This window comes from Trachurus japonicus, chromosome 22, assembly GCF_045865225.1.
Source record: "Trachurus japonicus isolate A0001 chromosome 22, Traja_1.0".
Classification (NCBI taxonomy): domain Eukaryota; kingdom Metazoa; phylum Chordata; class Actinopteri; order Carangiformes; family Carangidae; genus Trachurus; species Trachurus japonicus.
The window spans coordinates 5578795-5589990 of NC_140928.1; positions in this window are offsets into that span (position 1 = coordinate 5578795).

The following is an 11196-nucleotide window of genomic DNA, read 5'->3' on the forward strand; positions in this document are numbered from 1 at the left end:
GAAAATGGCAAAATAAAAATGAGAAAAACAAGAAATCTCAACAATAATGTGGTAAAATACAAGAAGTAAGTTGAGTATAAGAGAACAAATCACACACAAAATTGCAAAATTTAAGAATAAGAAACACAAATTACAAATCTCCGCATCTGATGTCATTTAAAGGGCTGCTTTTTTCCAGAGCTTTCAACAATGATCTTCAGTAAAAAAAGGATCTTGTTCAGGCGTCTAAACCTGAACCGTGTGATAACAAATCTTCATATAAGAGCTGAAAATCCACCTGCAAACACTTAATATGTCTGGAAGCTTTGAGTAAATGAACTTTGAGGTCAGAATATCTTATAAAGGCGACACACAGGATGAGTAAGTGAATCAGTCTTTGTCTAATTGTCTTCACCGTTGACTTTTTTTAATGTGGTTTTCTTGTGATCTTCTTAAAACTATAGAGAGAGGTCACCGTCATCAGCTCTGCCCCGGCCTCGTCTCAGATCCCTGTGTCTCTCAGTCAGCCTTGACAACTCTATAGGCCTATTTGTCACCACAAGAAAAGCTTCTCAGCCGCCCGTGGAACCCCCCTCTTCTGCTTTTAATAACCTGCGTTCGCATGAGACGTCATTCATGTTTCAGAAAAGTGGAGCTGGAAGGAAGAGACTCACGGCACAGAGAGCACGAAGCAGCAGCAGCAGCAGCACCAACGACGACGACGCCGTGTCTTCCACCTATAACGCATCCCGCCCCCCCCCCCTACCACACACAACAACCCAGAGACCCAGACATCAAAGGCAGGTGGAGTGAAACCATGAAATTACAGGTAAGGTGTCAATTACCCTTTGAAACCAAGCACTCTCCAAATCCAGGCAAGACCGAGCCGGTCCCTGGAATTAGAACAAATAAAGAGTGACTGAAGGGAGAATGGCAGAGAAGGAGGAGGGAGGGGAGAGGTGAGGTTTTACGGGCTGTGTTGACAATATGGCATCAGTATAAAAGGTCCTAATTCAGCTTTAAATTACCCCCCTGCGCTGCTCTCCTCTGCTCACACAGCTCCACACACCGCCACCTGTTTGGGTGTGTGAGAGGGGCTCGTCGTCTGGGAACTGGTCGCAGGTAAAAAAGAAAAAAAAAATCATCTGTATCTACATTATTGTTTAACTTTCTCCTGCAGAGTTTCCTTGCAGGAAAAGCAATACTTACAGGTCTCTCTTCGACATCTGAGGCAAATTTTCAGCTTGTAATGGAGGGTAAACCCAGCAGAGCACCTTTTAATTTACAGGAGCATCTTTCTTTTCTTTTCTTTTTTATGGGAGGCATAAACTCAGTCTTTATAGGGCACATTACACACAATGTCATCAAACTGATAGTTAGTCATTCAGGTTTACAGTCTGTTCAAAAAGGAGAAGGCGTGAAGATTACAGACATTTAGTTCACATTAAATCCAGAGTGGAGTCGTCCGTTCCTACGTACGTTCCTCATATTTCCACTTTAACATTTACACTATTTATTATTTTCTTTACGAAAGTAAATGTCACTGTGGGAATTAATTGAATTAATTATCGTTCTCCTGTACCATGAAGCCAGTTGACAGCTCATGTGGGAAGAAAAAAAAAAAAATCCAACCATAGCTTTGGGTTACACAACACACACACACACACACCCCCGCTGAGCCACAGACATCGCTCTCGCTCTCGATCTGGTCCAGCCCAGACACTGCAGAACACCCACAACGCCTCCCCTCTGCCAGGTGGTCTAGACCCGAACCCGGGGCTGGGGGAAGTGGTAAAGGTAAAGATGACCCTGAGATTCACAAAGAATCTATTTATGTGAATGAAGGATGTGTTGGTGTGAAGAAAAGGAGATGTTACAACCTGACTGTACATGGCTCTGTCCAGGAAAACAGTAGAGCATCATTCATAATGATAACAAAAACCTGCACATAGACAAGGAAGAATTAAAGAGGTTGAAGGTTGAGGTTCAAAACTCACAACACCGTGATGAGAATGAAGCTATTGTGACCTCACATGCAGATTACATGTGTTTTTATGTAAATGTAAGAGCTGCACAAGTAATTTTAGTGCAAAACAAAACCATATTATAATCAAGTGCAATAATTCTGTGTTGCTGCATAGAAAACAATTCATTCATCAGTTTACATCAATGTTATAAGTGAAAATGGAAAAACAAAAGACCATTCACACTGACATAGATACATCTGCCTATATAATTGCAGTATGTTTTTTGCATATAGCCCCCAAATACAAAAACTGCATCAGTTCAGTTTCACCTCTTTGCATAATGATGTTTGTTTTCATCATTTAAAGCATCACACCCAAGTTCAACACAGTGTGAGTGTAGCCTATATTATATTATATAGGCCTCATAAAAATGTCACATGTATAGGCTATACACACTTGGCCTACTTCAGATATAAGTTATCAGGGGGGATACTTGGGTGCCAGTCCAAAAAGTTAGCATGCAGAAAACCGACAGCAATAAGTATAATACTTTATTTTAATATTAATCGCAAAGCAGCTGCTGAGGGATAATACCATTTCAAAACAAAACCCATATTAAATAATTAAGATGGTATATCCTAAACAGTTTACATAGGCTACCCACTGATGCGGTGACGTAACTCCCACAGCTGCTTGTGTTTCTGTTTATCCTGCTGTCAAACCGAACCGTGGCTCCTGCAACATCACGTCTTTATGTGAGGTCCTCTTATTATTTTCATGCATTGTGTAACTGTCTTGTAACGTGCCAGCGCCAATTAATGAAGTCGAATTCCTGGTGTAGCCCTCACCACCTGCACTTGGCACGTAGTCGAGATCCTGACACAGAGCAACAGCAAACAGGTTAAGGTCCAATTCCAATTCTCCATCATCTGTTGTTTTTTTCTTTGCTGGTGGATGTGTCACAGTTACCACAGAAATGACACATTATTGTTATTATTATATTATGTAGGCCTGGGCTATTATGGTGGTGCACACCTGACAATTAATGAAGCAAGAGCTTCAACTTTTGTCACTGTGACTTTTAATTGGTTTTAAACTTTATTTATTCTGACTGGCAGCACCATTAAAATGTAATGTCTCAGCTGGTTGCTAGGAGACAATTGTATTCTAACATAGGCCTACAAACTTTTTTTTTTTTTTTTTTTCTAACATACAAACATGAGCTCCAAATTGACTCAAAATCCACAAGTTTCCGAAGGTCATTTATGGTCAAAACCGGAAGCCGGTTTTGCATTTCCGGTGGAATTGTACGTTTACATTTCCATGGTTTTCAGTCGTTGTCATTTATAACGCTGGCTTTTAACACGGATCATGTCAATTTGTGTGATATCCATTGTTAAAAAAATGAAGGAGAAAAAAACTAGCCTACTACCGAAACCATGGAAACGTAAACATAAAATTCCACCGGAAGAGCAAAACCTGCTTACGTTTTTGATGTTCGGAAAAAGGTGGATAGGCTGGTAATAATTAGCTAATGCATTGTCAACTCTTTATAACTATAGATAACTATACTCATTTATGAATTCATACTCATGTTTAAAGTTGGTAAAAGTCATGTATTCATTTAGCATGAGCAGGAAATATCTGCTCATGCTAGTTAGCATGATATGGTAGCTAATGTTAGCAAGTCATCCAACAAAAAATACTTTGTTTTCATAAATCTAACCAAATTGTCATTCTGAATGATTATGTATATTCATACATATAGGCTATTACCAAAAAAAGGTTATAATAATCTATGTTCAAGTGGCACACAAGTCATTTTTAAATGTTAAAACCCTGTTCTCACAATTATATATCATTATCAAACAGAAATGTATATCAGGTGAGCTGGGTCAACTATATTTCATATTACCTCTTTTATTCTTCAGTATGAACAGGTCATTTAATAGCAAGCTAATGTTTTTGTGAGCTAACTCAGGTAGTTTGTGTGATGTGCAACTGTTATAAATGGCCCAGGAGGAGATCGTTATTACTGCAGCTATTATAAACAGGTGTTTCACTATTAAAATGATGACGTACATCCTCATGAATGATGGAGTCAAAATGTGCATAAAAACAAAGTATAACAGAGAGGGTGAAGCAGACAGAGCAGACAGCGTGTCTGTCAACAGTTGGATGACAATAATAAGTCATCCACATTATCTGGTTCATAACTTCCCCTTTATTAATGATTCCTGTGATTCATTGTGGGCTGCGGTCTGTGCATGAATTTGTGTTGAAAAGTTTGTGTGTGGCACAGTCTCCAGCTGCTGTGGCCAAACATCTGTCAATTCATCTTCTAAATGAACTTTTACTCATCATTGTCGTCATCATCATCATCATTAGCTTGTGTCCTGTTCTTGGACACTGCTGCTTCTCTGATGGGCATGGATCCTTATCCTTGATACAGATCGCTTTGTTCCAGTCAATCACTGAAGATGTGTGGATTAGTTTTCTGCTTTGATGCATTTAACCCATTGTGGGGAAATTTCCTGGTTTTAAAAAACTAAGAAACTAGTTTAGCCTAATACCTGTGAGACCTGACAAATGACACAAGCAGACTCCAAGCTTTACTCCATGGTTGGTGATCTGTGGTGGTTATTGCTGCTTCTTAGCTTTAGTTTACTCCTACTGTTAGTTGTTGAACTCAACTTTAACACTGAAAATATAGCAAGTAAGAATGAATTGAGTTACCAAAGTTATCAAATCCACTTATCTGGCAACCAACATGGGAATGCAGCCATGTGTTTACATGCACAAGATAACTAAACCTTATGTCTGTGCAAGACATTGATGAAGATCAGATCAATATAGCACCAAATGCATTGTTGTTTTTGCCAAATACCAGTGATATGAATGGTACTAAATATTATTTATGTCACATAGTATATGTTCAGATTTTATGTGTTTTTGTAATTTGGATAGCTTTAACCCCAATTAGTGCAGTGGTCAGATAGTCTTTTAACTGTTATATCAACAAAATGGTTTGTCCAACACTGGTTCCAGTGGTTGTGGATTTGGACCAGCATCCTCTGCGGTTGCTTAGGTCGGAGGACTTGTGACTTAATTGTGGTGTGTAAGGAACCCATCACCCCCCACCCCTTGTGCATCTGTGCGAGCTGCTGAGTTTTCAAACAATGTGTGAACTCACCTTCGTCTGAGCCGCACTCACAACAACAACCGGCGACACGTGAGTGATGCTTTTTGTCTGAGCGAGTCTATACCGCAGAGGGGAAGTGATGCAACGTCGAGCCAGGAGACACAAAAACAACACAGGGCTAAAAAAAAAAAAAAAAAATCAAAGAGGTTGGAACATCAGTCCATCAGTCCTGACTGACAGACGAGGCTGCTGCAGTGAGGGGGGGGAGCTGTAAAAGTCTCTCAGCTCGGTGTCACTTCTTTGCCGTCACTCACTCACTCACTTCACTTTGAGATATATTGCAAAACGGCCTTTTTGTGTGGAGGCAAACGATCTGGGCGAACTGGAACAAGCTTCTAGCTGTTTGCCTTCGTAAGTGGCTGTGTGCGGTGGATTTCCATTTAATGACTCAAACATAAATTATGGATCGTGATTACAAAACATCACAGCAGTCCAGGTTTCAGGAGTAAGACAGAGGTGAAAACATGTGTTATAATCCAACAACATCAGGTGAGGACAAAGCGGTATATGAATATTTTCGCTCTCTGGAGGTCTGTTGTTGTTGTTGTTGTTGTTGCTGTTGTTGCTGCCCAGCTGGGACAAGACAGCTGGGCCTCGTCGTCGTGCTATGCCATTACATCGGATCCCCTTTATTACAGAGAATCCCAGCAGTAATGGAAATAACCTGTCGTCCCGGGCCAGGTAGCTCGACAGGGCCCATAAATCAAACCGCTGCTCGGGGGAGGTGAAGCAGGGAGGTGGAGAGTGGGAAGAGGAGGAAAAGTAGGGTAAAGAGAAGGAGGGAGGAGTTTCCTGTGCTTGTTGACAGGCTCCGACGACGAGGCTTGAGCAAACAGGCTCTTCAAGGCGAGACAGACAGGTAAGTTGACAGACAGGTCAAAAAGCACAGACACTGACTGACTGAGAAACTTTAAAGTTGTCCATCTGCAGTTGCAATTAATGAATATAAAAGAAATTTTAAAAAATTAACCTGAGCAGCAGCTGCAGAAATGTGATGGATGTAGGTTCATTGTCTTTCTCTGGTGCACTGAGTGGGCGGGGCTTACAGTACTTAGCTCATCAGTGTGGTTTAGGAAGTGGGATGGGTGGAGCAGGGGTGTCCACAGAAAGTAGAGATTGTTACTGAGGGAAGATTAGAGTATGAACATGAGTTTAGAGAGCATCAGCAATCCATCCTTGGTCTTGAGTTTCCTGAGACTGAAGTGTCTAAATAGATGGAGTATTTTTGTGTTACTTGTTAGAGAAGCACTTTAAGTACTGTAGGCCTATTGCACTTATCTGATATCAAATTAACATTTACGGATGCGAATCGCAATTAAGCAAAAGTAAACAAGAATTGACAGAAAACATCAAATGCAATTCACATGCTGCACCACTGCACGGATTGGCATTTGGGCACATGTAAGGATGGCTGCAGACACTACAGATGGTAGTGGTCTACACTCCACTTGGAGGACACACATTATACAGGTGCAGTAGATCTTCACGCACACACAGTCGCCAGAGAATAGTGGCTGCAAACACAACGGTAGGTTGTCTAAACCAAAACTAGGAAATGCTGGGAGAGTCGACCACTAAATGATAATATCAAAATAACTATAAAGGCAAAACGATATATTTATCGAAAATGGACCCATTAACAAGTTAATGTGGAATATGAGACTCTTGTATAACCAAAAGCAAACTCCTCTGGGTCTTATTAATAAGACATATGTCTATGATGTGACTAACTCAGAAAACAAATCTAGATTCACTTTACACTGACTTTAACGTCAGTAGCAGCCATCTTGAATTCTTATATCGGGCTTGAGGGATTCGTCCAACTTTCCAACTCAGAGATCTTTGACTTCCAGATTAAAATTTCTACTCAGAATTTAGAAATTCCAAGTACAAGTGAAAGGCACCATATTAGATTCACTTTCTTAATTGAACATGTTAGCCTGCTACCATTTTCTAATTAACGCTTCGGCTAATACAAAATAAGCAGAGGCCGATGGAAATGTCGGTAGTTTTGCAGATGGTTGGCTCTAAAATGTTAAATCATGACCAGCTCAATGCCATTTGACTAAACTGTCAGTCCACTGTCTCTGGATCCACACTGCTAATGTGGCTATAAGTGATTTAAGGCGCCTCCATGAAAAGCTACAAACAAATGTTCGACAGGCTAATTTGTACAAAATGCAGAGCGCCACCTCAGCCCACTAACCTCAGAGCGTTTCCACTGGCTGCTGATGAGAATGAGTTGGTTGCACATAATTAGCCTGCACACGCACCCAGTGGTTTTGGCTTTTATATAATTTGTCAAAGAGAGTTTTGTGGCATCACAATAATCAAAAACTCATTCTGAGATTTGTTTTACTTGGTCATGATCTTGATGATTCGTCTTCCTTGTGGCAGTTGCTGCCGAAACAATCCTGCCACTGTTTCCCATCTAATTGTGATCCTACAAACTTAAGGGGATGGATTCCTCTATGATCCCTATGATAAACATTAATTCACTATTATGATGTTGCATTGCAGTGTAATGGAGCCACAGCACCGACGTCAATGATAAAAATCTCCAACAGCTTCTCACTGTGGTGTTTTTTTTTTTTTTAAATCACAGTGAAATTCGTGCATCTCAGTTCCTGCACCCTTAAAGCTGATCCTGTACAATCATGCTGCAGAAAATTATAATAATAGTTATAATTATATATATGAGGCACTTAACAAAATAAAAGCTTGGATTGATATCTTTGCAGTTGCTCACCACCCTGTGGCAAAATTGTGTTTCTTCCAACATTCACCCGCTTGACTGTGAATCAACACAGAGAACAAGAACTACAGTGACTTACATCAAAGCATTAGATATTTATATAAATTACTGTTAGTTTTCACTGTTGTCATGTGTGTGTGTGTGTGTGTGTGTGTGTGCGCACAAATCAATTGATTTAACGATCTGGCAGAGACGTTGTATTTGTTATGTTTTATTCCCAGAGCTGTATTTATCAGTCCCATTAGTAAAAAAGCCACTGAGTAGAAACACAGCCAGGTAGCATAGTAGAGTACAATGGTGAAATTGGAGGAGGATAATATTAAGTGCTTTTTAATATTAACATATTTTTGTTCCCGGTTTGGATTGCAGGTTTCTGGTCCGTTCCAGGAGGGCTTGTTATTTTAGTATCGAGCCCCCGGGGGGAACAGGTGGATTTTTAGGTGAGTTGTCTTGTCTGCATCTGCACAAACCCACACACACCAGGAGACAACAACATCGGCACGGCTCAGATGTACCACATTAGCTTGTAATAGTTGCTTTTTTTTTGTGTCGGATGTGTGTGATTTGCATGCCTCATGAGTGGAGTAGGGTGGGGGGAAAGGGCGATTATGTTCCATCATGCCACCCATCGATGTTTTCTTTGGGCACGCAACGCTATGTGCCGCTTGGCAGGGGTGCCAGTGTCTGCATTTCAACACAAAGCATTTTGTTTTAGTGCTAATTACACGGCAGGCAAAGGCAAAGGCAAAGGCAGATTGGGCCGTGTTTCTTCCTCCCTTCTGTGGGGGGGTGACAGTTATTGACAATTGGCCCCCGTCTAGCCATAATACGCCAGAGGCAGAGGAATCAACCACTTCCAAAATAAACATTGCAGGGAGAGAGGTGCTTCAACTGCTGCAGATTTTACCCTTGACAACTGTAACTATGTTCAACAAATTAGTCCCAGAATCCCCGGGTGTTTACGCTCTTTAAAAATGAAAGAGATAGCCTTTCTTCTGACTGACAGTCGGGATCCTTCAGATTTGGCGTTTTTTTGTTTTCCTTGCCGTGACTGTGAGCGGGCACGGTGGATGACACCCACTCAGAGATGCCAGTCTGATCGCCAGAGGGTCAGACCTGCAGCAGCTCTTGGCATTTCATGCGTCTTGTTCCAGATTTACAGCTGAACAAATGTGAAGAACTTGAGTGCTGTCAGTTCGGCTGCTGCCAATCATAGAAAATTGCTCTAAAAGTTTATTTTGTGAACATTTTAATCTTCTGTCTCCTAATATATTCCCCCTCCTGATTCATCTGGCGTGCGTTTGCATGTGTGCGTGTGCGTGTGTGTAAGTTAGTGTTTCTGAAGCAAGGATCAAAGATCAATTGCTCAGGTCTATTTACACTCAGAGAGTCAGTGTGTGTCTTCCCCTGTTGAGTGAGTCTCAGTCTTGTGTGGGACGGTGGTTTGGAGGGGTCAGCGCCTGTGAGCGACCCCTCGGCCTCCGATTGTCCCGTGTTCGCATCCGACACTTAGGACACAGCAGCTTCAAAGCAGGAGGCTCGTCACAGTCTGCACATCAAAGACACAAAGACAGCGTCCATCAAACTGTATGTAGAGCTGAAGAGATCAAATCAAAGATATAGATGTCTGTAAATAAATAGTGATGTTTCTATTTTGCTGCTTATATTTCTATCAGATATATAAATCATCTTTCTTTTTCTTTCTTTTTTTTACATCTGAAATACCCCTAGTAATATCTATATTCTTCATTTTTAATTTGTTTGTTTTTATTCACAGGTTTATTAAAACAAGTAGTTGAAGTATAATATAGACGTTTGTGTTAAAGCTCCATACAGTATAAAGGTAGATGTTTGTGTTAAAGCTCCATATAGTATAAAGGTAGATGTCCATGTGTAGTGTGATTATAAAGCAGCTCTAGGTTCTATATTAATACTGTGAAAGTATCAAAGCCTCAGTCCACAGAGAAATGCACACAGCCTGTATTCAGAAACTGAGCCTTAAAACCAGCCGTCAGGACTTCCTGTCACTTCCTGGACACTTTATGATGTCACAACAACCCAAAGCCCCGCCCACCACCACCTGGACCCACCAACATCCAACACTTTGCAAGATTTGGTTTCTCTAAGAGTTAGTATTCTGAAATCTGCTCTATTTTGTTTATTGAATCACTCAGAAAATAAAAGTGCAAATGTAAAATATTGACCTTTAACATCTTTGGTAAAAATAAATCAAAATAATTTACATTATACACATGCAGCTCTGAGCATGTGTGATCTGTCCCTCACAGCTAAACTCTCTCTTAGATAAATTAACATGGAGTCAGAGACACAAAGAGTCGGTGGCTCAGTCTGCAGCCGCCTCAATTAAAACATTGACAGCTTCCAATATAGATTCATCTTCCTTCGCACTGACAGCTGCTTTAAACTCTCTGAATACCTCCGGGCTGAGACACACACACGCATATACACACACACACACACACACACACATACATACACATGTGCACCCAAACACGGCGGAGGTGTCAGGTTGTCAGAGCAGCGCCTCTCTGAGCTGTTATTGGCCTCAGATCTCACGCTTTTACTAAAACACCGGGTTTCAGTCTCCTGCAGTTTGGAGGTTTGCTCACACTGAGCCGGAGCGCAGGTGGTCCCAGAGTTCTGCCAAAGTGATCTGAATCTGAATCTGCCTAAATTACAGCGTCTGAGGGAGAAGAACCTCACTTTCACGACGTGTTCGGGCGAGGCCTGTGGTCGCACATCATCCTCTCTGTGTGCTCATGTTTCCCTCCTCTTTTTTTCCCTCTCTCTGTTTTTGTCTTTTTCTTTTCTACCTTTTTCTGTCTGTCTCTCTCTTTTTTTTATTCAACCTTTTATTATCATTGTAGGCCTATTGTCTTGTTTGTTTTCACCTCTGCTTCTCTGTCTTTAGATAGTCAGTTTCATTTTGTGATGAATAAATTACAACATTTTATTGTTATCTGCCTCAAAATTTGGTCTTCTTTAGCTTTTGCCTGCTAACTTGGTTGTCCGTGTCTGTTGTTGTTTCCTGTTGTTGTTATTATAAAGCGTTCTTGGGTATTAATTGCTCTATTAAAGGCTCTATATAAATCAAAGTTATCATTATGACCGTCCTAACTGTCCTATATATTTTCATGAAAGCTAATGGGTTTTATTTTAATTGTCCTATACCAGATCAATTAGAATAGAATAGAATAGAATAAACTTTATTGTCCCACAGGGGAAATTTGTTGTGGGCTCAAGTGAATGGTAAAGGCTGCTAGACAATAAAT